At 52.3% G+C, this 18382-nt stretch overlaps 33 non-coding genes and 43 pseudogenes across 33 annotated transcripts; all 76 read right to left on the bottom strand.

Annotated features, from left to right (window-relative positions):
* Positions 1 to 106: 106 nt before the first annotated feature.
* LOC143950323 (5S ribosomal RNA) lies at positions 107 to 225 on the bottom strand. The gene has a single exon (XR_013265735.1). It is a non-coding gene; the product is annotated as a 5S ribosomal RNA (ribosomal RNA).
* A 109-nt stretch (positions 226 to 334) lies between these two features.
* Positions 335 to 453, bottom strand: LOC143953021 (5S ribosomal RNA). The gene has a single exon (XR_013268141.1). It is a non-coding gene; the product is annotated as a 5S ribosomal RNA (ribosomal RNA).
* Positions 454 to 562: 109 nt separating this feature from the next.
* Positions 563 to 681, bottom strand: LOC143944895 (5S ribosomal RNA; annotated as a pseudogene).
* Positions 682 to 790: 109 nt separating this feature from the next.
* On the bottom strand, positions 791 to 909 carry LOC143943766 (5S ribosomal RNA; annotated as a pseudogene).
* A 109-nt stretch (positions 910 to 1018) lies between these two features.
* Positions 1019 to 1137, bottom strand: LOC143948362 (5S ribosomal RNA; annotated as a pseudogene).
* A 109-nt stretch (positions 1138 to 1246) lies between these two features.
* LOC143951039 (5S ribosomal RNA) lies at positions 1247 to 1365 on the bottom strand. The gene has a single exon (XR_013266349.1). It is a non-coding gene; the product is annotated as a 5S ribosomal RNA (ribosomal RNA).
* Positions 1366 to 1474: 109 nt separating this feature from the next.
* On the bottom strand, positions 1475 to 1593 carry LOC143951624 (5S ribosomal RNA). The gene has a single exon (XR_013266879.1). It is a non-coding gene; the product is annotated as a 5S ribosomal RNA (ribosomal RNA).
* Positions 1594 to 1702: 109 nt separating this feature from the next.
* Positions 1703 to 1821, bottom strand: LOC143944896 (5S ribosomal RNA; annotated as a pseudogene).
* A 109-nt stretch (positions 1822 to 1930) lies between these two features.
* LOC143951040 (5S ribosomal RNA) lies at positions 1931 to 2049 on the bottom strand. The gene has a single exon (XR_013266350.1). It is a non-coding gene; the product is annotated as a 5S ribosomal RNA (ribosomal RNA).
* A 109-nt stretch (positions 2050 to 2158) lies between these two features.
* LOC143946636 (5S ribosomal RNA) lies at positions 2159 to 2277 on the bottom strand (annotated as a pseudogene).
* Positions 2278 to 2386: 109 nt separating this feature from the next.
* On the bottom strand, positions 2387 to 2505 carry LOC143951729 (5S ribosomal RNA). The gene has a single exon (XR_013266973.1). It is a non-coding gene; the product is annotated as a 5S ribosomal RNA (ribosomal RNA).
* A 109-nt stretch (positions 2506 to 2614) lies between these two features.
* LOC143951969 (5S ribosomal RNA) lies at positions 2615 to 2733 on the bottom strand. Its single transcript, XR_013267191.1, has one exon. It is a non-coding gene; the product is annotated as a 5S ribosomal RNA (ribosomal RNA).
* A 327-nt stretch (positions 2734 to 3060) lies between these two features.
* On the bottom strand, positions 3061 to 3169 carry LOC143947669 (5S ribosomal RNA; annotated as a pseudogene).
* Positions 3170 to 3278: 109 nt separating this feature from the next.
* On the bottom strand, positions 3279 to 3397 carry LOC143953378 (5S ribosomal RNA). The gene has a single exon (XR_013268466.1). It is a non-coding gene; the product is annotated as a 5S ribosomal RNA (ribosomal RNA).
* A 109-nt stretch (positions 3398 to 3506) lies between these two features.
* On the bottom strand, positions 3507 to 3615 carry LOC143949631 (5S ribosomal RNA; annotated as a pseudogene).
* Positions 3616 to 3724: 109 nt separating this feature from the next.
* On the bottom strand, positions 3725 to 3833 carry LOC143947670 (5S ribosomal RNA; annotated as a pseudogene).
* A 109-nt stretch (positions 3834 to 3942) lies between these two features.
* On the bottom strand, positions 3943 to 4061 carry LOC143946937 (5S ribosomal RNA). The gene has a single exon (XR_013265258.1). It is a non-coding gene; the product is annotated as a 5S ribosomal RNA (ribosomal RNA).
* A 109-nt stretch (positions 4062 to 4170) lies between these two features.
* Positions 4171 to 4289, bottom strand: LOC143951970 (5S ribosomal RNA). The gene has a single exon (XR_013267192.1). It is a non-coding gene; the product is annotated as a 5S ribosomal RNA (ribosomal RNA).
* A 327-nt stretch (positions 4290 to 4616) lies between these two features.
* Positions 4617 to 4735, bottom strand: LOC143952681 (5S ribosomal RNA). Its single transcript, XR_013267834.1, has one exon. It is a non-coding gene; the product is annotated as a 5S ribosomal RNA (ribosomal RNA).
* A 109-nt stretch (positions 4736 to 4844) lies between these two features.
* Positions 4845 to 4963, bottom strand: LOC143952443 (5S ribosomal RNA). Its single transcript, XR_013267620.1, has one exon. It is a non-coding gene; the product is annotated as a 5S ribosomal RNA (ribosomal RNA).
* Positions 4964 to 5072: 109 nt separating this feature from the next.
* Positions 5073 to 5191, bottom strand: LOC143944375 (5S ribosomal RNA; annotated as a pseudogene).
* Positions 5192 to 5300: 109 nt separating this feature from the next.
* LOC143953824 (5S ribosomal RNA) lies at positions 5301 to 5419 on the bottom strand. The gene has a single exon (XR_013268871.1). It is a non-coding gene; the product is annotated as a 5S ribosomal RNA (ribosomal RNA).
* A 109-nt stretch (positions 5420 to 5528) lies between these two features.
* On the bottom strand, positions 5529 to 5647 carry LOC143944495 (5S ribosomal RNA; annotated as a pseudogene).
* Positions 5648 to 5756: 109 nt separating this feature from the next.
* Positions 5757 to 5875, bottom strand: LOC143949504 (5S ribosomal RNA). Its single transcript, XR_013265494.1, has one exon. It is a non-coding gene; the product is annotated as a 5S ribosomal RNA (ribosomal RNA).
* Positions 5876 to 5984: 109 nt separating this feature from the next.
* Positions 5985 to 6103, bottom strand: LOC143951324 (5S ribosomal RNA). The gene has a single exon (XR_013266607.1). It is a non-coding gene; the product is annotated as a 5S ribosomal RNA (ribosomal RNA).
* Positions 6104 to 6212: 109 nt separating this feature from the next.
* LOC143953391 (5S ribosomal RNA) lies at positions 6213 to 6331 on the bottom strand. The gene has a single exon (XR_013268478.1). It is a non-coding gene; the product is annotated as a 5S ribosomal RNA (ribosomal RNA).
* Positions 6332 to 6658: 327 nt separating this feature from the next.
* On the bottom strand, positions 6659 to 6767 carry LOC143947671 (5S ribosomal RNA; annotated as a pseudogene).
* A 109-nt stretch (positions 6768 to 6876) lies between these two features.
* On the bottom strand, positions 6877 to 6995 carry LOC143953403 (5S ribosomal RNA). Its single transcript, XR_013268489.1, has one exon. It is a non-coding gene; the product is annotated as a 5S ribosomal RNA (ribosomal RNA).
* Positions 6996 to 7104: 109 nt separating this feature from the next.
* On the bottom strand, positions 7105 to 7213 carry LOC143949632 (5S ribosomal RNA; annotated as a pseudogene).
* A 109-nt stretch (positions 7214 to 7322) lies between these two features.
* On the bottom strand, positions 7323 to 7431 carry LOC143947672 (5S ribosomal RNA; annotated as a pseudogene).
* A 109-nt stretch (positions 7432 to 7540) lies between these two features.
* LOC143953415 (5S ribosomal RNA) lies at positions 7541 to 7659 on the bottom strand. Its single transcript, XR_013268500.1, has one exon. It is a non-coding gene; the product is annotated as a 5S ribosomal RNA (ribosomal RNA).
* A 109-nt stretch (positions 7660 to 7768) lies between these two features.
* Positions 7769 to 7887, bottom strand: LOC143954335 (5S ribosomal RNA). The gene has a single exon (XR_013269336.1). It is a non-coding gene; the product is annotated as a 5S ribosomal RNA (ribosomal RNA).
* Positions 7888 to 8214: 327 nt separating this feature from the next.
* Positions 8215 to 8333, bottom strand: LOC143952110 (5S ribosomal RNA). The gene has a single exon (XR_013267319.1). It is a non-coding gene; the product is annotated as a 5S ribosomal RNA (ribosomal RNA).
* A 109-nt stretch (positions 8334 to 8442) lies between these two features.
* LOC143943456 (5S ribosomal RNA) lies at positions 8443 to 8561 on the bottom strand (annotated as a pseudogene).
* A 109-nt stretch (positions 8562 to 8670) lies between these two features.
* LOC143944377 (5S ribosomal RNA) lies at positions 8671 to 8789 on the bottom strand (annotated as a pseudogene).
* Positions 8790 to 8898: 109 nt separating this feature from the next.
* LOC143953826 (5S ribosomal RNA) lies at positions 8899 to 9017 on the bottom strand. Its single transcript, XR_013268872.1, has one exon. It is a non-coding gene; the product is annotated as a 5S ribosomal RNA (ribosomal RNA).
* Positions 9018 to 9126: 109 nt separating this feature from the next.
* LOC143944496 (5S ribosomal RNA) lies at positions 9127 to 9245 on the bottom strand (annotated as a pseudogene).
* Positions 9246 to 9354: 109 nt separating this feature from the next.
* Positions 9355 to 9473, bottom strand: LOC143949516 (5S ribosomal RNA). Its single transcript, XR_013265495.1, has one exon. It is a non-coding gene; the product is annotated as a 5S ribosomal RNA (ribosomal RNA).
* Positions 9474 to 9582: 109 nt separating this feature from the next.
* Positions 9583 to 9701, bottom strand: LOC143954873 (5S ribosomal RNA). The gene has a single exon (XR_013269764.1). It is a non-coding gene; the product is annotated as a 5S ribosomal RNA (ribosomal RNA).
* A 109-nt stretch (positions 9702 to 9810) lies between these two features.
* On the bottom strand, positions 9811 to 9929 carry LOC143944837 (5S ribosomal RNA; annotated as a pseudogene).
* Positions 9930 to 10038: 109 nt separating this feature from the next.
* LOC143952445 (5S ribosomal RNA) lies at positions 10039 to 10157 on the bottom strand. Its single transcript, XR_013267621.1, has one exon. It is a non-coding gene; the product is annotated as a 5S ribosomal RNA (ribosomal RNA).
* A 109-nt stretch (positions 10158 to 10266) lies between these two features.
* Positions 10267 to 10385, bottom strand: LOC143944378 (5S ribosomal RNA; annotated as a pseudogene).
* Positions 10386 to 10701: 316 nt separating this feature from the next.
* On the bottom strand, positions 10702 to 10820 carry LOC143946042 (5S ribosomal RNA; annotated as a pseudogene).
* Positions 10821 to 10929: 109 nt separating this feature from the next.
* LOC143944043 (5S ribosomal RNA) lies at positions 10930 to 11048 on the bottom strand (annotated as a pseudogene).
* A 109-nt stretch (positions 11049 to 11157) lies between these two features.
* LOC143945802 (5S ribosomal RNA) lies at positions 11158 to 11276 on the bottom strand. Its single transcript, XR_013265152.1, has one exon. It is a non-coding gene; the product is annotated as a 5S ribosomal RNA (ribosomal RNA).
* Positions 11277 to 11385: 109 nt separating this feature from the next.
* On the bottom strand, positions 11386 to 11504 carry LOC143945628 (5S ribosomal RNA; annotated as a pseudogene).
* A 109-nt stretch (positions 11505 to 11613) lies between these two features.
* LOC143944044 (5S ribosomal RNA) lies at positions 11614 to 11732 on the bottom strand (annotated as a pseudogene).
* A 109-nt stretch (positions 11733 to 11841) lies between these two features.
* Positions 11842 to 11960, bottom strand: LOC143945925 (5S ribosomal RNA). Its single transcript, XR_013265163.1, has one exon. It is a non-coding gene; the product is annotated as a 5S ribosomal RNA (ribosomal RNA).
* A 109-nt stretch (positions 11961 to 12069) lies between these two features.
* On the bottom strand, positions 12070 to 12188 carry LOC143945773 (5S ribosomal RNA; annotated as a pseudogene).
* Positions 12189 to 12297: 109 nt separating this feature from the next.
* LOC143954984 (5S ribosomal RNA) lies at positions 12298 to 12416 on the bottom strand. Its single transcript, XR_013269774.1, has one exon. It is a non-coding gene; the product is annotated as a 5S ribosomal RNA (ribosomal RNA).
* Positions 12417 to 12525: 109 nt separating this feature from the next.
* On the bottom strand, positions 12526 to 12644 carry LOC143947119 (5S ribosomal RNA; annotated as a pseudogene).
* Positions 12645 to 12753: 109 nt separating this feature from the next.
* Positions 12754 to 12872, bottom strand: LOC143950537 (5S ribosomal RNA). The gene has a single exon (XR_013265895.1). It is a non-coding gene; the product is annotated as a 5S ribosomal RNA (ribosomal RNA).
* A 109-nt stretch (positions 12873 to 12981) lies between these two features.
* Positions 12982 to 13100, bottom strand: LOC143947052 (5S ribosomal RNA; annotated as a pseudogene).
* A 109-nt stretch (positions 13101 to 13209) lies between these two features.
* On the bottom strand, positions 13210 to 13328 carry LOC143946021 (5S ribosomal RNA; annotated as a pseudogene).
* Positions 13329 to 13437: 109 nt separating this feature from the next.
* On the bottom strand, positions 13438 to 13556 carry LOC143947069 (5S ribosomal RNA; annotated as a pseudogene).
* Positions 13557 to 13665: 109 nt separating this feature from the next.
* Positions 13666 to 13784, bottom strand: LOC143944471 (5S ribosomal RNA; annotated as a pseudogene).
* A 109-nt stretch (positions 13785 to 13893) lies between these two features.
* Positions 13894 to 14012, bottom strand: LOC143947797 (5S ribosomal RNA). Its single transcript, XR_013265338.1, has one exon. It is a non-coding gene; the product is annotated as a 5S ribosomal RNA (ribosomal RNA).
* A 109-nt stretch (positions 14013 to 14121) lies between these two features.
* LOC143945574 (5S ribosomal RNA) lies at positions 14122 to 14240 on the bottom strand (annotated as a pseudogene).
* A 109-nt stretch (positions 14241 to 14349) lies between these two features.
* On the bottom strand, positions 14350 to 14468 carry LOC143944850 (5S ribosomal RNA; annotated as a pseudogene).
* Positions 14469 to 14574: 106 nt separating this feature from the next.
* Positions 14575 to 14693, bottom strand: LOC143945159 (5S ribosomal RNA; annotated as a pseudogene).
* Positions 14694 to 14802: 109 nt separating this feature from the next.
* LOC143945944 (5S ribosomal RNA) lies at positions 14803 to 14921 on the bottom strand (annotated as a pseudogene).
* A 109-nt stretch (positions 14922 to 15030) lies between these two features.
* On the bottom strand, positions 15031 to 15149 carry LOC143946972 (5S ribosomal RNA; annotated as a pseudogene).
* Positions 15150 to 15258: 109 nt separating this feature from the next.
* Positions 15259 to 15377, bottom strand: LOC143944472 (5S ribosomal RNA; annotated as a pseudogene).
* A 109-nt stretch (positions 15378 to 15486) lies between these two features.
* On the bottom strand, positions 15487 to 15605 carry LOC143953428 (5S ribosomal RNA). The gene has a single exon (XR_013268511.1). It is a non-coding gene; the product is annotated as a 5S ribosomal RNA (ribosomal RNA).
* A 109-nt stretch (positions 15606 to 15714) lies between these two features.
* On the bottom strand, positions 15715 to 15833 carry LOC143945101 (5S ribosomal RNA; annotated as a pseudogene).
* A 109-nt stretch (positions 15834 to 15942) lies between these two features.
* On the bottom strand, positions 15943 to 16061 carry LOC143944851 (5S ribosomal RNA; annotated as a pseudogene).
* Positions 16062 to 16170: 109 nt separating this feature from the next.
* LOC143946373 (5S ribosomal RNA) lies at positions 16171 to 16289 on the bottom strand (annotated as a pseudogene).
* Positions 16290 to 16398: 109 nt separating this feature from the next.
* On the bottom strand, positions 16399 to 16517 carry LOC143952972 (5S ribosomal RNA). The gene has a single exon (XR_013268098.1). It is a non-coding gene; the product is annotated as a 5S ribosomal RNA (ribosomal RNA).
* Positions 16518 to 16626: 109 nt separating this feature from the next.
* LOC143953440 (5S ribosomal RNA) lies at positions 16627 to 16745 on the bottom strand. The gene has a single exon (XR_013268522.1). It is a non-coding gene; the product is annotated as a 5S ribosomal RNA (ribosomal RNA).
* Positions 16746 to 16854: 109 nt separating this feature from the next.
* LOC143947371 (5S ribosomal RNA) lies at positions 16855 to 16973 on the bottom strand (annotated as a pseudogene).
* A 109-nt stretch (positions 16974 to 17082) lies between these two features.
* Positions 17083 to 17201, bottom strand: LOC143944473 (5S ribosomal RNA; annotated as a pseudogene).
* Positions 17202 to 17310: 109 nt separating this feature from the next.
* On the bottom strand, positions 17311 to 17429 carry LOC143954923 (5S ribosomal RNA; annotated as a pseudogene).
* A 109-nt stretch (positions 17430 to 17538) lies between these two features.
* Positions 17539 to 17657, bottom strand: LOC143947899 (5S ribosomal RNA; annotated as a pseudogene).
* A 109-nt stretch (positions 17658 to 17766) lies between these two features.
* Positions 17767 to 17885, bottom strand: LOC143947492 (5S ribosomal RNA; annotated as a pseudogene).
* A 109-nt stretch (positions 17886 to 17994) lies between these two features.
* On the bottom strand, positions 17995 to 18113 carry LOC143952436 (5S ribosomal RNA). Its single transcript, XR_013267613.1, has one exon. It is a non-coding gene; the product is annotated as a 5S ribosomal RNA (ribosomal RNA).
* A 109-nt stretch (positions 18114 to 18222) lies between these two features.
* Positions 18223 to 18341, bottom strand: LOC143947992 (5S ribosomal RNA; annotated as a pseudogene).
* Between the last annotated feature and the right edge of the window lie 41 nt (positions 18342 to 18382).

Below are 18382 nucleotides of genomic sequence, written 5' to 3' on the forward strand. Positions count from 1 at the left end.
CTTGCACCCTACTAACAACTCTCTTGACAAAAGCCAAGGTGGTCACCTCGGGCAATCGAGAGGAAAAATACAGCAGGTTGCCAAAGCCAACAACATAATGGAAAAAAGCCTACGGCACCTGGTATTCCCAGGCGGTCTCCCATCCAGGTACTAACCAGGCCCGACCCTGCTTAGCATCCGAGATCAGATGAGGTCGAGCGCATTCAGGGTGATGTGGCCGTAGGCAATCTTGCACCCTACTTACAACTCTCTTGACAAAAGCCAAGGTGGTCACCTCGGGCAATCGAGAGGAAAAATACAGCAGGTTGCCAAAGCCAACAACATAATGGAAAAAAGCCTATGGCACCTGGTATTCCCAGGCGGTCTCCCATCCAGGTACTAACCAGGCCCGACCCTGCTTAGCATCCGAGATCAGACGAGGTCGAGCGCTTTCAGGGTGATGTGGCCGTAGGCAATCTTGCACCCTACTTACAACTCTCTTGACAAAAGCCAAGGTGGTCACCTCGGGCAATCGAGAGGAAAAATACAGCAGGTCGCCAAAGCCAACAACATAATGGAAAAAAGCCTACGGCACCTGGTATTCCCAGGCAGTCTCCCATCCAGGTACTAACCAGGCCCGACCCTGCTTAGCATCCGAGATCAGAGGACATCGAGCGCATTCAGGGTGATGTGGCCGTAGGCGATCTTGCACCCTACTAACAACTCTCTTGACAAAATCCAAGGTGGTCACCTCGGGCAATCGAGAGGAAAAATACAGCAGGTCGCCAAAGCCAACAACATAATGGAAAAAAGCCTACGACACCTGGTATTCCCAGGCGGTCTCCCATCCAGGTACCAACCAGGCCCGACCCTGCTTAGCATCCGAGATCAGTCGAGATCGAGCGCATTCAGGGTGATGTGGCCGCAGGCGATCTTGCACCTTACTTACAACTCTCTTGACAAAAGCCAAGGTGGTCACCTCGGGCAATGGAGAGGAAAAATACAGCAGGTCGCCAAAGCCAACAACATAATGGAAAAAAGCCTACGGCACCTGGTATTCCCAGGCGGTCTCCCATCCAGGTACTAACCAGGCCCGATGCCACTTAGCATCCGAGATCAGACGAGATAGAGCGCATTCAGGGTGATGTGGCCCTAGGCGATCTTGCACCCTACTAACAACTCTCTTGACAAAAGCCAAGGTGGTCACCTCGGGCAATCGATAGGAAAAATACAGCAGGTTGCCAAAGCCAACAACATAATGGAAAAAAGCCTACGGCACCTGGTATTCCCAGGCGGTCTCCCATCCAGGTACTAACCAGGCCCGACCCTGCTTAGCATCCGAGATCAGACGAGGTCGAGCGCATTCAGGGTGATGTGGCCGTAGGCAATCTTGCACCCTACTTACAACTCTCTTGACAAAAGCCAAGGTGGTCACCTCGGGCAATCGAGAGGAAAAATACAGCAGGTTGCCAAAGCCAACAACATAATGGAAAAATGCCTACGGCACCTGGTATTCCCAGGCGGTCTCCCATCCAGGTACTAACCAGGCCCGACCCTGCTTAGCATCCGAGATCAGACGAGGTCGAGCGCATTCAGGGTGATGTGGCCGTAGGCAATCTTGCACCCTACTTACAACTCTCTTGACAAAAGCCAAGGTGGTCACCTCGGGCAATCGAGAGGAAAAATACAGCAGGTCGCCAAAGCCAACAACATAATGGAAAAAAGCCTACGGCACCTGGTATTCCCAGGCAGTCTCCCATCCAGGTACTAACCAGGCCCGACCCTGCTTAGCATCCGAGATCAGAGGACATCGAGCGCATTCAGGGTGATGTGGCCGTAGGCGATCTTGGACCCTACTAACAACTCTCTTGACAAAATCCAAGGTGGTCACCTCGGGCAATCGAGAGGAAAAATACAGCAGGTTGCCAAAGCCAACAACATAATGGAAAAAAGCCTACGGCACCTGGTATTCCCAGGCGGTCTCCCATCCAGGTACTAACCAGGCCCGACCCTGCTTAGCATCCGAGATCAGACGAGGTCGAGCGCATTCAGGGTGATGTGGCCGTAGGCAATCTTGCACCCTACTTACAACTCTCTTGACAAAAGCCAAGGTGGTCACCTCGGGCAATCGAGAGGAAAAATACAGCAGGTCGCCAAAGCCAACAACATAATGGAAAAAAGCCTACGGCACCTGGTATTCCCAGGCTGTCTCCCATCCAGGTACTAACCAGGCCCGACCCTGCTCAGCATCCGAGATCAGATGAGGTCGAGCGCATTCAGGGTGACGTGGCCGTAGGCAATCTTGCACCCTACTTACAACTCTCTTGACAAAAGCCAAGGTGGTCACCTCGGGCAATCGAGAGGAAAAATACAGCAGGTCGCCAAAGCCAACAACATAATGGAAAAAAGCCTACGGCACCTGGTATTCCCAGGCGGTCTCCCATCCAGGTACTAACCAGGCCCGACCCTGCTTAGCATCCGAGATCAGACGAGAACGAGCGCATTCAGGGTGATGTGGCCGTAGGCGATCTTGCACCCTACTTACAACTCTCTTGACAAAAGCCAAGGTGGTCACTTCGGGCAATCGAGAGGAAAAATACAGCAGGTCGCCAAAGCCAACAACATAATGGAAAAAAGCCTACGGCACCTGGTATTCCCAGGCGGTCTCCCATCCAGGTACTAACCAGGCCCGACCCTGCTTAGCATCCGAGATCAGACGAGATTGAGCGCATTCAGGGTGATGTGGCCGTAGGCGATCTTGCACCCTACTTACAACTCTCTTGACAAAAGCCAAGGTGGTCACCTCAGGCAATCGAGAGGAAAAATACAGCAGGTCGCCAAAGCCAACAACATAATGGAAAAAAGCCTACGGCACCTGGTATTCCCAGGCGGTCTCCCATCCAGGTACTAACCAGGCCCGACCCTGCTTAGCATCCGAGATCGAGCGCATTCAGGGTGATGTGTTTGCAGGGGATCTTGCACCCTACTTACAACTCTCTTGACAAAAGCCAAGGTGGTCACCTCGGGCAATCGAGAGGAAAAATACAGCAGGTCGCCAAAGCCAACAACATAATGGAAAAAAGCCTACAGCACCTGGTATTCCCAGGCGGTCTCCCATCCAGGTACTAACCAGGCACGACCCTGCTTAGCATCCGAGATCGAGCGCATTCAGGGTGATGTGGCCATAGGCGATCTTGCATCCTACTTACAACTCTCTTGACAAAAGCCAAGGTGGTCACCTCGGGCAATCGAGAGGAAAAATACAGCAGGTCGCCAAAGCCAACAACATAATGGAAAAAAGCCTACGGCACCTGGTATTCCCAGGCGGTCTCCCATCCAGGTACTAACCAGGCCCGACCCTGCTTAGCATCCGAGATCAGACGAGATCGAGCGCATTCAGGGTGATGTGGCCGTAGGCGATCTTGCACCCTACTTACAACTCTCTTGACAAAAGCCAAGGTGGTCACCTCGGGCAATCGAGAGGAAAAATACAGCAGGTCGCCAAAGCCAACAACATAATGGAAAAAAGCCTACGGCACCCGGTATTCCCAGGCGGTCTCCCATCCAGGTACTAACCAGGCTCGACCCTGCTTAGCATCCGAGATCGAGCGCATTCAGGGTGATGTGTTTGCAGGCGGTCTTGCACCCTACTTACAACTCTCTTGACAAAAGCCAAGGTGGTCACCTCGGGCAATCGAGAGGAAAAATACAGCAGGTCGCCAAAGCCAACAACATAATGGAAAAAAGCCTACAGCACCTGGTATTCCCAGGCGGTCTCCCATCCAGGTACTAACCAGGCACGACCCTGCTTAGCATCCGAGATCGAGCGCATTCAGGGTGATGTGGCCATAGGCGATCTTGCATCCTACTTACAACTCTCTTGACAAAAGCCAAGGTGGTCACCTCGGGCAGTCGAGAGGAAAAATACAGCAGGTCGCCAAAGCCAACAACATAATGGAAAAAAGCCTACGGCACCTGGCATTCCCAGGCGGTCTCCCATCCAGGTACTAACCAGGCCCGACCCTGCTTAGCATCCGAGATCAGACGAGATCGAGCGCATTCAGGGTGATGTGGCCGTAGGCGATCTTGCACCCTACTTACAACTCTCTTGACAAAAGCCAAGGTGGTCACCTCAGGCAATCGAGAGGAAAAATACAGCAGGTCGCCAAAGCCAACAACATAATGGAAAAAAGCCTACGGCACCTGGTATTCCCAGGCGGTCTCCCATCCAGGTACTAACCAGGCCCGACCCTGCTTAGCATCCGAGATCAGACGAGATTGAGCGCATTCAGGGTGATGTGGCCGTAGGCGATCTTGCACCCTACTTACAACTCTCTTGACAAAAGCCAAGGTGGTCACCTCGGGCAATCGAGAGGAAAAATACAGCAGGTCGCCAAAGCCAACAACATAATGGAAAAAAGCCTACGGCACCTGGTATTCCCAGGCGGTCTCCCATCCAGGTACTAACCAGGCCCGACCCTGCTTAGCATCCGAGATCGAGCGCATTCAGGGTGATGTGTTTGCAGGTGATCTTGCACCCTACTTACAACTCTCTTGACAAAAGCCATGGTGGTCACCTCGGGCAATCGAGAGGAAAAATACAGCAGGTCGCCAAAGCCAACAACATAATGGAAAAAAGCCTACGGCACCTGGTATTCCCAGGCGGTCTCCCATCCAGGTACTAACCAGGCCCGACCCTGCTTAGCATCCGAGATCAGATGAGATCAAACGCATTCAGGGTGATGTGGCCGTAAGCTATCTTGCACCCTACTTACAACTCTCTTGACAAAAGCCAAGGTGGTCACCTCGGGCAATGGAGAGGAAAAATACAGCAGGTCGCCAAAGCCAACAACATAATGGAAAAAAGCCGACGGCACCTGGTATTCCCAGGAGGTCTCCCATCCAGGTACAAACCAGGCCCGACCCTGCTTAGCATCCGAGATCAGACGAGATCGAGCGCATTCAGGGAGATGTGGCCGTAGGCAATCTTGCACCCTACTTACAACTCTCTTGACAAAAGCCAAGGTGGTCACATCGGGCAATCGAGAGGAAAAATAAAGCAGGTCGCCAAAGCCAACAACATAATGGAAAAAAGCCTATGGCACCTGGTATTCCCAGGCGGTCTCCCATCCAGATACTAACCAGGCCGGACCCTGCTTAGCATCCGAGATCAGACGAGATCGAGTGCATTCAGGGTGATGTGGCCGTAGGCGATCTTGCACCCTACTTACAACTCTCTTGACAAAAGCCAAGGTGGTCACCTCGGCCAATCGAGAGGAAAAATACAGCAGGTCGCCAAAGCCAACAACATAATGGAAAAAAGCCTACGGCACCTGGTATTCCCAGGCGATCTCCCATCCAGTTACTAACCAGGCCCGACCCTGCTTAGCATCCGAGATCAGACGAGATCGAGCGCATTCAGGGTGATGTGGCCGTAGGCGATCTTGCACCCTACTTACAACTCTCTTGACAAAAGCCAAGGTGGTCACCTTGGGCAATCGAGAGGAAAAATACAGCAGGTCGCCAAAGCCAACAACATAATGGAAAAAAGCCTACGGCACCTGGTATTCCCAGGTGGTCTCCCATGCAGGTACTAAACAGGCCCGACCCTGCTTAGCATCCGAGATCAGACGAGATTGAGCGCATTCAGGGTGATGTAGCCGTAGGCCATCTTGCACCCTACTTACAACTCTCTTGACAAAAGCCAAGGTGGTCACCTCGGGCAATCGAGAGGAAAAATACAGCAGGTCGCCAAAGCCAACAACATAATTGAAAAAAGCCTACGGCACCTGGTATTCCCAGGCGGTCTCCCATCCAGGTACTAACCAGGCCCAACCCTGCTTAGCATCCGAGATCAGACGAGATCGAGCGCATTCAGGGTGATGTAGCCATAGGCGATCTTGCACCCTACTTACAACTCTCTTGACAAAAGCCAAGGTGGTCACCACGGGCAATCGAGAGGAAAAATACAGCAGGTCGACAAAGCCAACAACATAATGGAAAAAAGCCTACGGCACCTGGTACTCCCAGGCGGTCTCCCATCCAGGTACTAACCAGGCCCGACCCTGCTTAGCATCCGAGATCAGATAAGATCGAGCGCATTCAGGGTGATGTGGCCGTAGGCGATCTTGCACCCTACTTACGACTCTCTTGACAAAAGCCAAGGTGGTCACCTCGGGCAATCGAGAGGAAAAATACAGCAGGTCGCCAAAGCCAACAACATAATGGAAAAAAGCCTACGGCACCTGGTATTCCCAGGCGGTCTCCCATCCAGGTACTAACCAGGCCCGACCCTGCTTAGCATCCGAGATCAGACGAGATCGAGCGCATTCAGGGTGATGTGGCCGTAGGCGTTCTTGCACCCTACTTACAACTCTCTTGACAAAAGCCAAGGTGGTCACCTCGGGCAATCGAGAGGAAAAATACAGCAGGTCGCCAAAGCCAACAACATAATGGAAAAAAGCCTACGGCACCTGGTATTCCCAGGCGGTCTCCCATCCAGGTACTAACCAGGCCCGACCCTGCTTAGCATCCGAGATCGAGCGCATTCAGGGTGATGTGTTTGCAGGGGATCTTGCACCCTACTTACAACTCTCTTGACAAAAGCCAAGGTGGTCACCTCGGGCAATCGAGAGGAAAAATACAGCAGGTCGCCAAAGCCAACAACATAATGGAAAAAAGCCTACAGCACCTGGTATTCCCAGGCGGTCTCCCATCCAGGTACTAACCAGGCACGACCCTGCTTAGCATCCGAGATCGAGCGCATTCAGGGTGATGTGGCCATAGGCGATCTTGCATCCTACTTACAACTCTCTTGACAAAAGCCAAGGTGGTCACCTCGGGCAATCGAGAGGAAAAATACAGCAGGTCGCCAAAGCCAACAACATAATGGAAAAAAGCCTACGGCACCTGGTATTCCCAGGCGGTCTCCCATCCAGGTACTAACCAGGCCCGACCCTGCTTAGCATCCGAGATCAGACGAGATCGAGCGCATTCAGGGTGATGTGGCCGTAGGCGATCTTGCACCCTACTTACAACTCTCTTGACAAAAGCCAAGGTGGTCACCTCGGGCAATCGAGAGGAAAAATACAGCAGGTCGCCAAAGCCAACAACATAATGGAAAAAAGCCTACGGCACCCGGTATTCCCAGGCGGTCTCCCATCCAGGTACTAACCAGGCTCGACCCTGCTTAGCATCCGAGATCGAGCGCATTCAGGGTGATGTGTTTGCAGGCGATCTTGCACCCTACTTACAACTCTCTTGACAAAAGCCAAGGTGGTCACCTCGGGCAATCGAGAGGAAAAATACAGCAGGTCGCCAAAGCCAACAACATAATGGAAAAAAGCCTACAGCACCTGGTATTCCCAGGCGGTCTCCCATCCAGGTACTAACCAGGCACGACCCTGCTTAGCATCCGAGATCGAGCGCATTCAGGGTGATGTGGCCATAGGCGATCTTGCATCCTACTTACAACTCTCTTGACAAAAGCCAAGGTGGTCACCTCGGGCAGTCGAGACGAAAAATACAGCAGGTCGCCAAAGCCAACAACATAATGGAAAAAAGCCTACGGCACCTGGTATTCCCAGGCGGTCTCCCATCCAGGTACTAACCAGGCCCGACCCTGCTTAGCATCCGAGATCAGACGAGATCGAGCGCATTCAGGGTGATGTGGCCGTAGGCGATCTTGCACCCTACTTACAACTCTCTTGACAAAAGCCAAGGTGGTCACCTCAGGCAATCGAGAGGAAAAATACAGCAGGTCGCCAAAGCCAACAACATAATGGAAAAAAGCCTACGGCACCTGGTATTCCCAGGCGGTCTCCCATCCAGGTACTAACCAGGCCCGACCCTGCTTAGCATCCGAGATCAGACGAGATTGAGCGCATTCAGCGTGATGTGGCCGTAGGCGATCTTGCACCCTACTTACAACTCTCTTGACAAAAGCCAAGGTGGTCACCTCGGGCAATCGAGAGGAAAAATACAGCAGGTCGCCAAAGCCAACAACATAATGGAAAAAAGCCTACGGCACCTGGTATTCCCAGGCGGTCTCCCATCCAGGTACTAACCAGGCCCGACCCTGCTTAGCATCCGAGATCGAGCGCATTCAGGGTGATGTGTTTGCAGGTGATCTTGCACCCTACTTACAACTCTCTTGACAAAAGCCATGGTGGTCACCTCGGGCAATCGAGAGGAAAAATACAGCAGGTCGCCAAAGCCAACAACATAATGGAAAAAAGCCTACGGCACCTGGTATTCCCAGGCGGTCTCCCATCCAGGTACTAACCAGGCCCGACCCTGCTTAGCATTCGAGATCAGATGAGATCAAACGCATTCAGGGTGATGTGGCCGTAAGCTATCTTGCACCCTACTTACAACTCTCTTGACAAAAGCCAAGGTGGTCACCTCGGGCAATGGAGAGGAAAAATACAGCAGGTCGCCAAAGCCAACAACATAATGGAAAAAAGCCGACGGCACCTGGTATTCCCAGGAGGTCTCCCATCCAGGTACAAACCAGGCCCGACCCTGCTTAGCATCCGAGATCAGACAAGATCGAGCGCATTCAGGGAGATGTGGCCGTAGGCAATCTTGCACCCTACTTACAACTCTCTTGACAAAAGCCAAGGTGGTCACATCGGGCAATCGAGAGGAAAAATAAAGCAGGTCGCCAAAGCCAACAACATAATGGAAAAAAGCCTATGGCACCTGGTATTCCCAGGCGGTCTCCCATCCAGATACTAACCAGGCCGGACCCTGCTTAGCATCCGAGATCAGACGAGATCGAGTGCATTCAGGGTGATGTGGCCGTAGGCGATCTTGCACCCTACTTACAACTCTCTTGACAAAAGCCAAGGTGGTCACCTCGGCCAATCGAGAGGAAAAATACAGCAGGTCGCCAAAGCCAACAACATAATGGAAAAAAGCCTACGGCACCTGGTATTCCCAGGCGATCTCCCATCCAGTTACTAACCAGGCCCGACCCTGCTTAGCATCCGAGATCAGACGAGATCGAGCGCATTCAGGGTGATGTGGCCGTAGGCGATCTTGCACCCTACTTACAACTCTCTTGACAAAAGCCAAGGTGGTCACCTTGGGCAATCGAGAGGAAAAATACAGCAGGTCGCCAAAGCCAACAACATAATGGAAAAAAGCCTACGGCACCTGGTATTCCCAGGTGGTCTCCCATGCAGGTACTAAACAGGCCCGACCCTGCTTAGCATCCGAGATCAGACGAGATTGAGCGCATTCAGGGTGATGTAGCCGTAGGCCGTCTTGCACCCTACTTACAACTCTCTTGACAAAAGCCAAGGTGGTCACCTCGGGCAATAGAGAGGAAAAATACAGCAGGTCGCCAAAGCCAACAACATAATTGAAAAAAGCCTACGGCACCTGGTATTCCCAGGCGGTCTCCCATCCAGGTACTAACCAGGCCCAACCCTGCTTAGCATCCGAGATCAGACGAGATCGAGCGCATTCAGGGTGATGTAGCCATAGGCGATCTTGCACCCTACTTACAACTCTCTTGACAAAAGCCAAGGTGGTCACCACGGGCAATCGAGAGGAAAAATACAGCAGGTCGACAAAGCCAACAACATAATGGAAAAAAGCCTACGGCACCTGGTACTCCCAGGCGGTCTCCCATCCAGGTACTAACCAGGCCCGACCCTGCTTAGCATCCGAGATCAGATGAGATCGAGCGCATTCAGGGTGATGTGGCCGTAGGCGATCTTGCACCCTACTTACGACTCTCTTGACAAAAGCCAAGGTGGTCACCTCGGGCAATCGAGAGGAAAAATACAGCAGGTCGCCAAAGCCAACAACATAATGGAAAAAAGCCTACGGCACCTGGTATTCCAAGGCGGTCTCCCATCCAGGTACTAACCAGACCCGACCCTGCTTAGCATCCGAGATCAGATGAGATCAAACGCATTCAGGGTGATGTGGCCGTAAGCGATCTCGCACCCTACTTACAACTCTCTTGACAAAAGCCAAGGTGGTCACCTCGGGCAATGGAGAGGAAAAATACAGCAGGTCGCCAAAGCCAACAACATAATGGAAAAAAGCCGACGGCACCTGGTATTCCCAGGAGGTCTCCCATCCAGGTACAAACCAGGCCCGACCCTGCTTAGCATCCGAGATCAGACGAGATCGAGCGCATTCAGGGAGATGTGGCCGTAGGCAATCTTGCACCCTACTTACAACTCTCTTGACAAAAGCCAAGGTGGTCACATCGGGCAATCGAGAGGAAAAATACAGCAGGTCGCCAAAGCCAACAACATAATGGAAAAAAGCCTATGGCACCTGGTATTCCCAGGCGGTCTCCCATCCAGATACTAACCAGGCCGGACCCTGCTTAGCATCCGAGATCAGACGAGATCGAGTGCATTCAGGGTGATGTGGCCGTAGGCGATCTTGCACCCTACTTACAACTCTCTTGACAAAAGCCAAGGTGGTCAACTCGGCCAATCGAGAGGAAAAATACAGCAGGTCGCCAAAGCCAACAACATAATGGAAAAAAGCCTACGGCACCTGGTATTCCCAGGCGGTCTCCCATCCAGGCCCGACCCTGCTTAGCATCCGAGATCGAGCGCATTCAGGGTGATGTGTTTGCAGGCGATCTTGCACCCTACTTACAACTCTCTTGACAAAAGCCAAGGTGGTCAACTCGGCCAATCGAGAGGAAAAATACAGCAGGTCGCCAAAGCCAACAACATAATGGAAAAAAGCCTATGGCACCTGGTATTCCCAGGCGGTCTCCCATCCAGGTACTAACCAGGCCTGACCCTGCTTAGCATCCGAGATCAGACGAGATTGAGCGCATTCAGGGTGATGTAGCCGTAGGCCGTCTTGCACCCTACTTACAACTCTCTTGACAAAAGCCAAGGTGGTCACCTCGGGCAATCGAGAGGAAAAATACAGCAGGTCGCCAAAGCCAACAACATAATGGAAAATAGCCTACGGCACCTTGTATTCCAAGGCGGTCTCCCATCCAGGTACTAACCAGGCCCAACCCTGCTTAGCATCCGAGATCAGACGAGATCGAGCGCATTCAGGGTGATGTAGCCATAGGCGATCTTGCACCCTACTTACAACTCTCTTGACAAAAGCCAAGGTGGTCACCACGGGCAATCGAGAGGAAAAATACAGCAGGTCGACAAAGCCAACAACATAATGGAAAAAAGCCTACGGCACCTGGTATTCCCAGGCGGTCTCCCATCCAGGTACTAACCAGGCCCGACCCTGCTTAGCATCCGAGATCAGATGAGATCGAGCGCATTCAGGGTGATGTGGCCGTAGGCGATCTTGCACCCTACTTACGACTCTCTTGACAAAAGCCAAGGTGGTCACCTCGGGCAATCGAGAGGAAAAATACAGCAGGTCGCCAAAGCCAACAACATAATGGAAAAAAGCCTACGGCACCTGGTATTCCAAGGTGGTCTCCCATCCAGGTACTAACCAGGCCCAACCCTGCTTAGCATCCGGGATCAGACGAGATCAAACGCATTCAGGGTGATGTGGCCGTAAGCGATCTGGCACCCTACTTACAACTCTCTTGACAAAAGCCAAGGTGGTCACCTTGGGCAATCGAGAGGAAAAATACAGCAGGTCGCCAAAGCCAACGACATAATGGAAAAAAGCCTACGGCACCTTGTATTCCAAGGCGGTCTCCCATCCAGGTACTAACCAGGCCCAACCCTGCTTAGCATCCGAGATCAGACGAGATCGAGCGCATTCAGGGTGATGTAGCCATAGGCGATCTTGCACCCTACTTACAACTCTCTTGACAAAAGCCAAGGATGTCACCACGGGCAATCGAGAGGAAAAATACAGCAGGTCGACAAAGCCAACAACATAATGGAAAAAAGCCTACGGCACCTGGTATTCCCAGGCGGTCTCCCATCCAGGTACTAACCAGGCCCGACCCTGCTTAGCATCCGAGATCAGATGAGATCGAGCGCATTCAGGGTGATGTGGCCGTAGGCAATCTTGCACCCTACTTACGACTCTCTTGACAAAAGCCAAGGTGGTCACCTCGGGCAATCGAGAGGAAAAATACAGCAGGTCGCCAAAGCCAACAACATAATGGAAAAAAGCCTACGGCACCTGGTATTCCAAGGCGGTCTCCCATCCAGGTACTAACCAGGCCCAACCCTGCTTAGCATCCGGGATCAGACGAGATCAAACGCATTCAGGGTGATGTGGCCGTAAGCGATCTGGCACCCTACTTACAACTCTCTTGACAAAAGCCAAGGTGGTCACCTTGGGCAATCGAGAGGAAAAATACAGCAGGTCGCCAAAGCCAACGACATAATGGAAAAAAGCCTACGGCACCTGGTATTCCCAGGCGGTCTCCCATCCAGGTACTAACCAGGCCCGACCCTGCTTAGCATCCGAGATCAGATGAGATCGAGCGCATTCAGGGTGATGTGGCCATAGGCGATCTTGCACCCTACTTACAACTCTCTTGACAAAAGCCAAGGTGGTCACCTCGGGCAATCGAGAGGAAAAATACAGCAGGTCGCCAAAGCCAACAACATAATGGAAAAAAGCCAACGGCACCTGGTATTCCCAGGCGGTCTCCCATCCAGGTACTAACCAGGCCCGACCCTGCTTAGCATCTGAGATTAAACGAGATCGAGCCCTTTCAGGGTGATGTGGCCGTAGGCGATCTTGCACCCTACTTACAACTCTCTTGACAAAAGCCAAGGTGGTCACCTCGGGCAATCGAGAGGAAAAATACAGCAGGTCGCCAAAGCCAACAACATAATGGAAAAAAGCCTACGGCACCTAGTATTCCCAGGCGGTCTCCCATCCAGGTACTAACCAGGCCCGACCCTGCTTAGCATCCGAGATCAGACGAGATCGAGCGCATTCAGGGTGATGTGGCCGTAGGCAATCTTGCACCCTACTTACAAATCTCTTGACAAAAGCCAAGGTGGTCACCTCGGGCAATCGAGAGAAAAAATACAGCAGGTCGCCAAAGCCAACAACATAATGGAAAAAAGCCTACGGCACCTGGTATTCCCAGGAGGTCTCCCATCCAGGTACTAACCAGGCCCGACGTTGCTTAGCATCCGAGATCAGACGAGATCGAGCGCATTCAGGGTGATGTGTCCTTAGGCGATCTTGTACCCTACTTACAACTCTCTTGACAAAAGCCAAGGTGGTCACCTCGGGCAATCGAGAGGAAAAATACAGCAGGTCGCCAAAGCCAACAACATAATGGAAAAAAGCCTACGGCACCTGGTATTCCCAGGCAGTCTCCCATCCCGGTACTAACCAGGCACGACCCTGCTTAGCATGCGAGATCAGACAAGATCAAGCGCATTCAAGGTGATGTGGCCGTAGGCGATCTTGCACCCTACTTACAACTCTCTTGACAAAAGCCAAGGTGGTCACCTCGGGCAATCATGAGGAAAAATACAGCAGGTCGCCAAAGCCAACAACATAATGGAAAAAAGCCTACGGCACATGGTATTCCCAGGCGGTCTCCCATCCAGGTACTAAACAGGCCTGACCCTGCTTAGCATCCGAGATCAGACGAGATCGAGCGAATTCAGGGTGATGTGGCCGTATGCGATCTTGCACCCTACTTACAACTCTCTTGACAAAAGCCAAGGTGGTCACCTCGGGCAATCGAGAGGAAAAATACAGCAGGTCGCCAAAGCCAACAACATAATGGAAAAAAGCCTACGGCACCTGGTATTCCCAGGAGGTCTCGCATCCAGGTACTAACCAGGCCCGACCCTGCTTAGCATCTGAGATCAGACGAGATCGAGCGCATTCAGGGTGATGTGGCCATAGGCGGTATTGCACCCTACTTACAACTCTCTTGACAAAAGCCAAGGTGGTCACCTCAGGCAATCGAGAGGAAAAATACAGCAGGTCGCCAAAGCCAACAACATAATGGAATAAAGCCTACGGCACCTGGTATTCCCAGGCGGTCTCCCATCCAGGTACTAACCAGGCCCGACCCTGCTTAGCATCCGAGATCAGACGAGATCGAGCGCATTCAGGGTGATGTAGCCGTAGGCGATCTTGCACCCTACTTACAACTCTCTTGACAAAAGCCAAGATGGTCACCTCGGGCAATTGAGAGGAAAAATACAGCAGGTCGCCAAAGCCAACAACATAATGGAAAAAAGCCGACGGCACCTGGTATTCCCAGGCGGTCTCCCATCCGGGTACTAACCAGGCCAGACCCTGCTTAGCATGCGAGATCAGACGAGATCGAGCGCATTCAGAGTGATGTGGCCGTAGGCGATCTTGCCCCCTACTTACAACTCTCTTGACAAAAGCCAAGGTGGTCACCTCGGGTAATCGAGAGGAAAAATACAGCAGGTCGCCAAAGCCAACAACATAATGGAAAAAAGCCTACGGCACCTGGTATTCCCAGGCGGTCTCCCATCCAGGTACTAACCAGGCCCGACCCTGCTTAGCATCCGAGATCAGACGAGATGGAGCGCATTCAGGGTGATGTGGCAGTAGGCGATCTTGCACCCTACTTACAACTCTCTTGACAAAAGCCAAGGTGGTCACCTCGGGCAATCTAGAGGAAAAATACAGCAGGTCGCAAAAGCCAACATAATGGAAAAAAGCCGACGGCACCTGGTATTCCCAGGCGGTCTCCCATCCAGGTACTAACCAGGCCCGACCCTGCTTAGCATCCGAGATCAGACGAGATCGAGCGCATTCAGGGTGATGTGTCCTTAGGCGATCTTGTACCCTACTTACAACTCTCTTGACAAAAGCCAAGGTGGTCACCTCGGGCAATCGAGAGGAAAAATACAGCAGGTCGCCAAAGCCAACAACATAATGGAAAAAGGCCTACGGCACCTGGTATTCCCAGGCAGTCTCCCATCCAGGTACTAACCAGGCACGACCCTGCTTAGCATGCGAGATCAGACAAGATCAAGCGCATTCAAGGTGATGTGGCCGTAGGCGATCTTGCACCCTACTTACAACTCTCTTGACAAAAGCCAAGGTGGTCACCTCGGGCAATCATGAGGAAAAATACAGCAGGTCGCCAAAGCCAACAACATAATGGAAAAAAGCCTACGGCACATGGTATTCCCAGGCGGTCTCCCATCCAGGTACTAACCAGGCCTGACCCTGCTTAGCATCCGAGATCAGACGAGATCGAGCGAATTCAGGATGATGTGGCCGTATGCGATCTTGCACCCTACTTACAACTCTCTTGACAAAAGCCAAGGTGGTCACCTCGGGCAATCGAGAGGAAAAATACAGCAGGTCGCCAAAGCCAACAACATAATGGAAAAAAGCCTACGGCACCTGGTATTCCCAGGAGGTCTCGCATCCAGGTACTAACCAGGCCCGACCCTGCTTAGCATCTGAGATCAGACGAGATCGAGCGCATTCAGGGTGATGTGGCCATAGGCGGTATTGCACCCTACTTACAACTCTCTTGACAAAAGCCAAGGTGGTCACCTCAGGCAATCGAGAGGAAAAATACAGCAGGTCGCCAAAGCCAACAACATAATGGAATAAAGCCTACGGCACCTGGTATTCCCAGGCGGTCTCCCATCCAGGTACTAACCAGGCCCGACCCTGCTTAGCATCCGAGATCAGACGAGATCGAGCGCATTCAGGGTGATGTGGCCGTAGGCGATCTTGCACCCTACTTACAACTCTCTTGACAAAAGCCAAGATGGTCACCTCGGGCAATCGAGAGGAAAAATACAGCAGGTCGCCAAAGCCAACAACATAATGGAAAAAAGCCGACGGCACCTGGTATTCCCAGGCGGTCTCCCATCCAGGTACTAACCAGGCCAGACCCTGCTTAGCATGCGAGATCAGACGAGATCGAGCGCATTCAGAGTGATGTGGCCGTAGGCGATCTTGCCCCCTACTTACAACTCTCTTGACAAAAGCCAAGGTGGTCACCTCGGGTAATCGAGAGGAAAAATACAGCAGGTCGCCAAAGCCAACAACATAATGGAAAAAAGCCTACGGCACCTGGTATTCCCAGGCGGTCTCCCATCCAGGTACTAACCAGGCCCGACCCTGCTTAGCATCCGAGATCAGACGAGATGGAGCGCATTCAGGGTGATGTGGCAGTAGGCGATCTTGCACCCTACTTACAACTCTCTTGACAAAAGCCAAGGTGGTCACCTCGGGCAATCGAGAAGAAAAATACAGCAGGTCGCCAAAGCCAACAACATAATGGAAAAAAGCCTACGGCACCCGGTATTCCCAGGCGGTCTCTCATCCAGGTACTAACCAGGCCTGACCCTGCTTAGCAGCCGAGATCAGATGAGATCGAGCGCATTCAGGGTGATGTGGGCGTAGGCGATCTTGCACCCTACTTACAACTCTCTTGACAAAAGCCAAGGTGGTCACCTCGGCCAATCAAGAGGAAAAATACAGCAGGTCGCCAAAGCCAACAACATAATGGAAAAAAGCCTACGGCACCTGGTATTCCCAGGCGGTCTCCCATCCAGGTACTAACCAGGCCCGACCCTGCTTAGCATCCGAGATCAGACGAGATCGAGCGCATTCAGGGTGATGTCGCTGTAGGCGTTCTTGAACACTACTTACAACTCTCTTGACAAAAGCCAAGGTGGTCACCTCGGGCAATCGAGAGGAAAAATACAGCAGGTCGCCAAAGCCAACAACATAATGGAAAAAAGCCTACGGCACCTGGTATTCCCAGGCGGTCTCCCATCCAGGTACTAACCAGGCCCGACCCTGCTTAGCATCCGAGATCAGACGAGATCGAGCGCATTCAGGGTGATGTGGCCGTAGGCGATTTTGCACCCTACTTACAACTCTCTTGACAAAAGCCAAGGTGGTCACCTCGGGCAATCGAGAGGAAAAATACAGCAGGTCGCCAAAGCCAACAACATAATGGAAAAAAGCCTACGGCACATGGTATTCCCAGGCGGTCTCCCATCCAGGTACTAACCAGGCCTGACCCTGCTTAGCATCCAAGATCAGACGAGATCGAGCGAATTCAGGGTGATGTGGCCGTATGCGATCTTGCACCCTACTTACAACTCTCTTGACAAAAGCCAAGGTGGTCACCTCGGGCAATCGAGAGGAAAAATACAGCAGGTCGCCAAAACCAACAACATAATGGAAAAAAGCCTACGGCACCTGGTATTCCCAGGAGGTCTCGCATCCAGGTACTAACCAGGCCCGACCCTGCTTAGCATCTGAGATCAGACGAGATCGAGCGCATTCAGGGTGATGTGGCCATAGGCGGTATTGCACCCTACTTACAACTCTCTTGACAAAAGCCAAGGTGGTCACCTCAGGCAATCGAGAGGAAAAATACAGCAGGTCGCCAAAGCCAACAACATAATGGAATAAAGCCTGCGGCAACTGGTATTCCCAGGCGGTCTCCCATCCAGGTACTAACCAGGCCCGACCCTGCTTAGCATCCGAGATCAGACGAGATCGAGCGCATTCAGGGTGATGTGGCCGTAGGCGATCTTGCACCCTACTTACAACTCTCTTGACAAAAGCCAAGGTGGTCACCTCGGGCAATAGAGAGGAAAAATACAGCAGGTCGCCAAAGCCAACAACATAATGGAAAAAAGGCTACGGCACCTGGTATTCCCAGGCGGTCTCCCATCTAGATACTAACCAGGCCCGACCCTGCTTAGCATCCGAGATCAGACTAGATCAAGCAAATTCAGGGTGATGTGGCCGTAGGCGATCTTGCACCCTACTTACAACTTTCTTGACAAAAGCCAAGGTGGTCACCTCGGGCTATCGAGAGGAAAAATACAGCAGGTCGCCAAAGCCAACAACATAATGGAAAAAACCCTATGGCACCTGGTATTCCCAGGCGGTCTCCCATCCAGGTACTAACCAGGCCCGACCCTGCTTAGCATCCGAGATTTGACAAGATCAAGCGCATTCAGGGTGATGTGGCCGTAGGCGATCTTGCACCCTACTTACAACTCTCTTGACAAAAGCCAAGGTGGTCACCTCGGGCAAAGGAGAGGATAAATACAGCAGGTCGCCAAAGCCAACAACATAATGGAAAAAAGCCTATGGCACCTGGTATTCCCAGGCGGTCTCCCATCCAGGTACTAACCAGGCCCGACCCTGCTTAGCATCCGAGATCAGACGAGATCGAGCACATTCAGGGTGATGTGGCCGTAGGCGATCTTGCACCCTACTTACAACTCTCTTGACAAAAGCCAAGGTGGTCACCTCGGGCAATCGAGAGGAAAAATACAGCAGGTCGCCAAAGCCAACAACATAATGGAAAAAAGGTTACAGCACCTGGTATTCCCAGGCGGTCTCCCATCTAGATACTAACCAGGCCCGACCCTGCTTAGCATCCAAGATCAGACGAGATCGAGCAAATTCAGGGTGATGTGGCCGTAGGCTTTCTTGCACCCTACTTACAACTCTCTTGACAAAAGCCAAG

This window comes from Lithobates pipiens, unplaced genomic scaffold (genome assembly GCF_037356315.1).
Source record: "Lithobates pipiens isolate NorthernLeopardFrog02 unplaced genomic scaffold, aLitPip1_a1.2 Scaffold_30, whole genome shotgun sequence".
Lineage (NCBI taxonomy): Eukaryota > Metazoa > Chordata > Amphibia > Anura > Ranidae > Lithobates > Lithobates pipiens.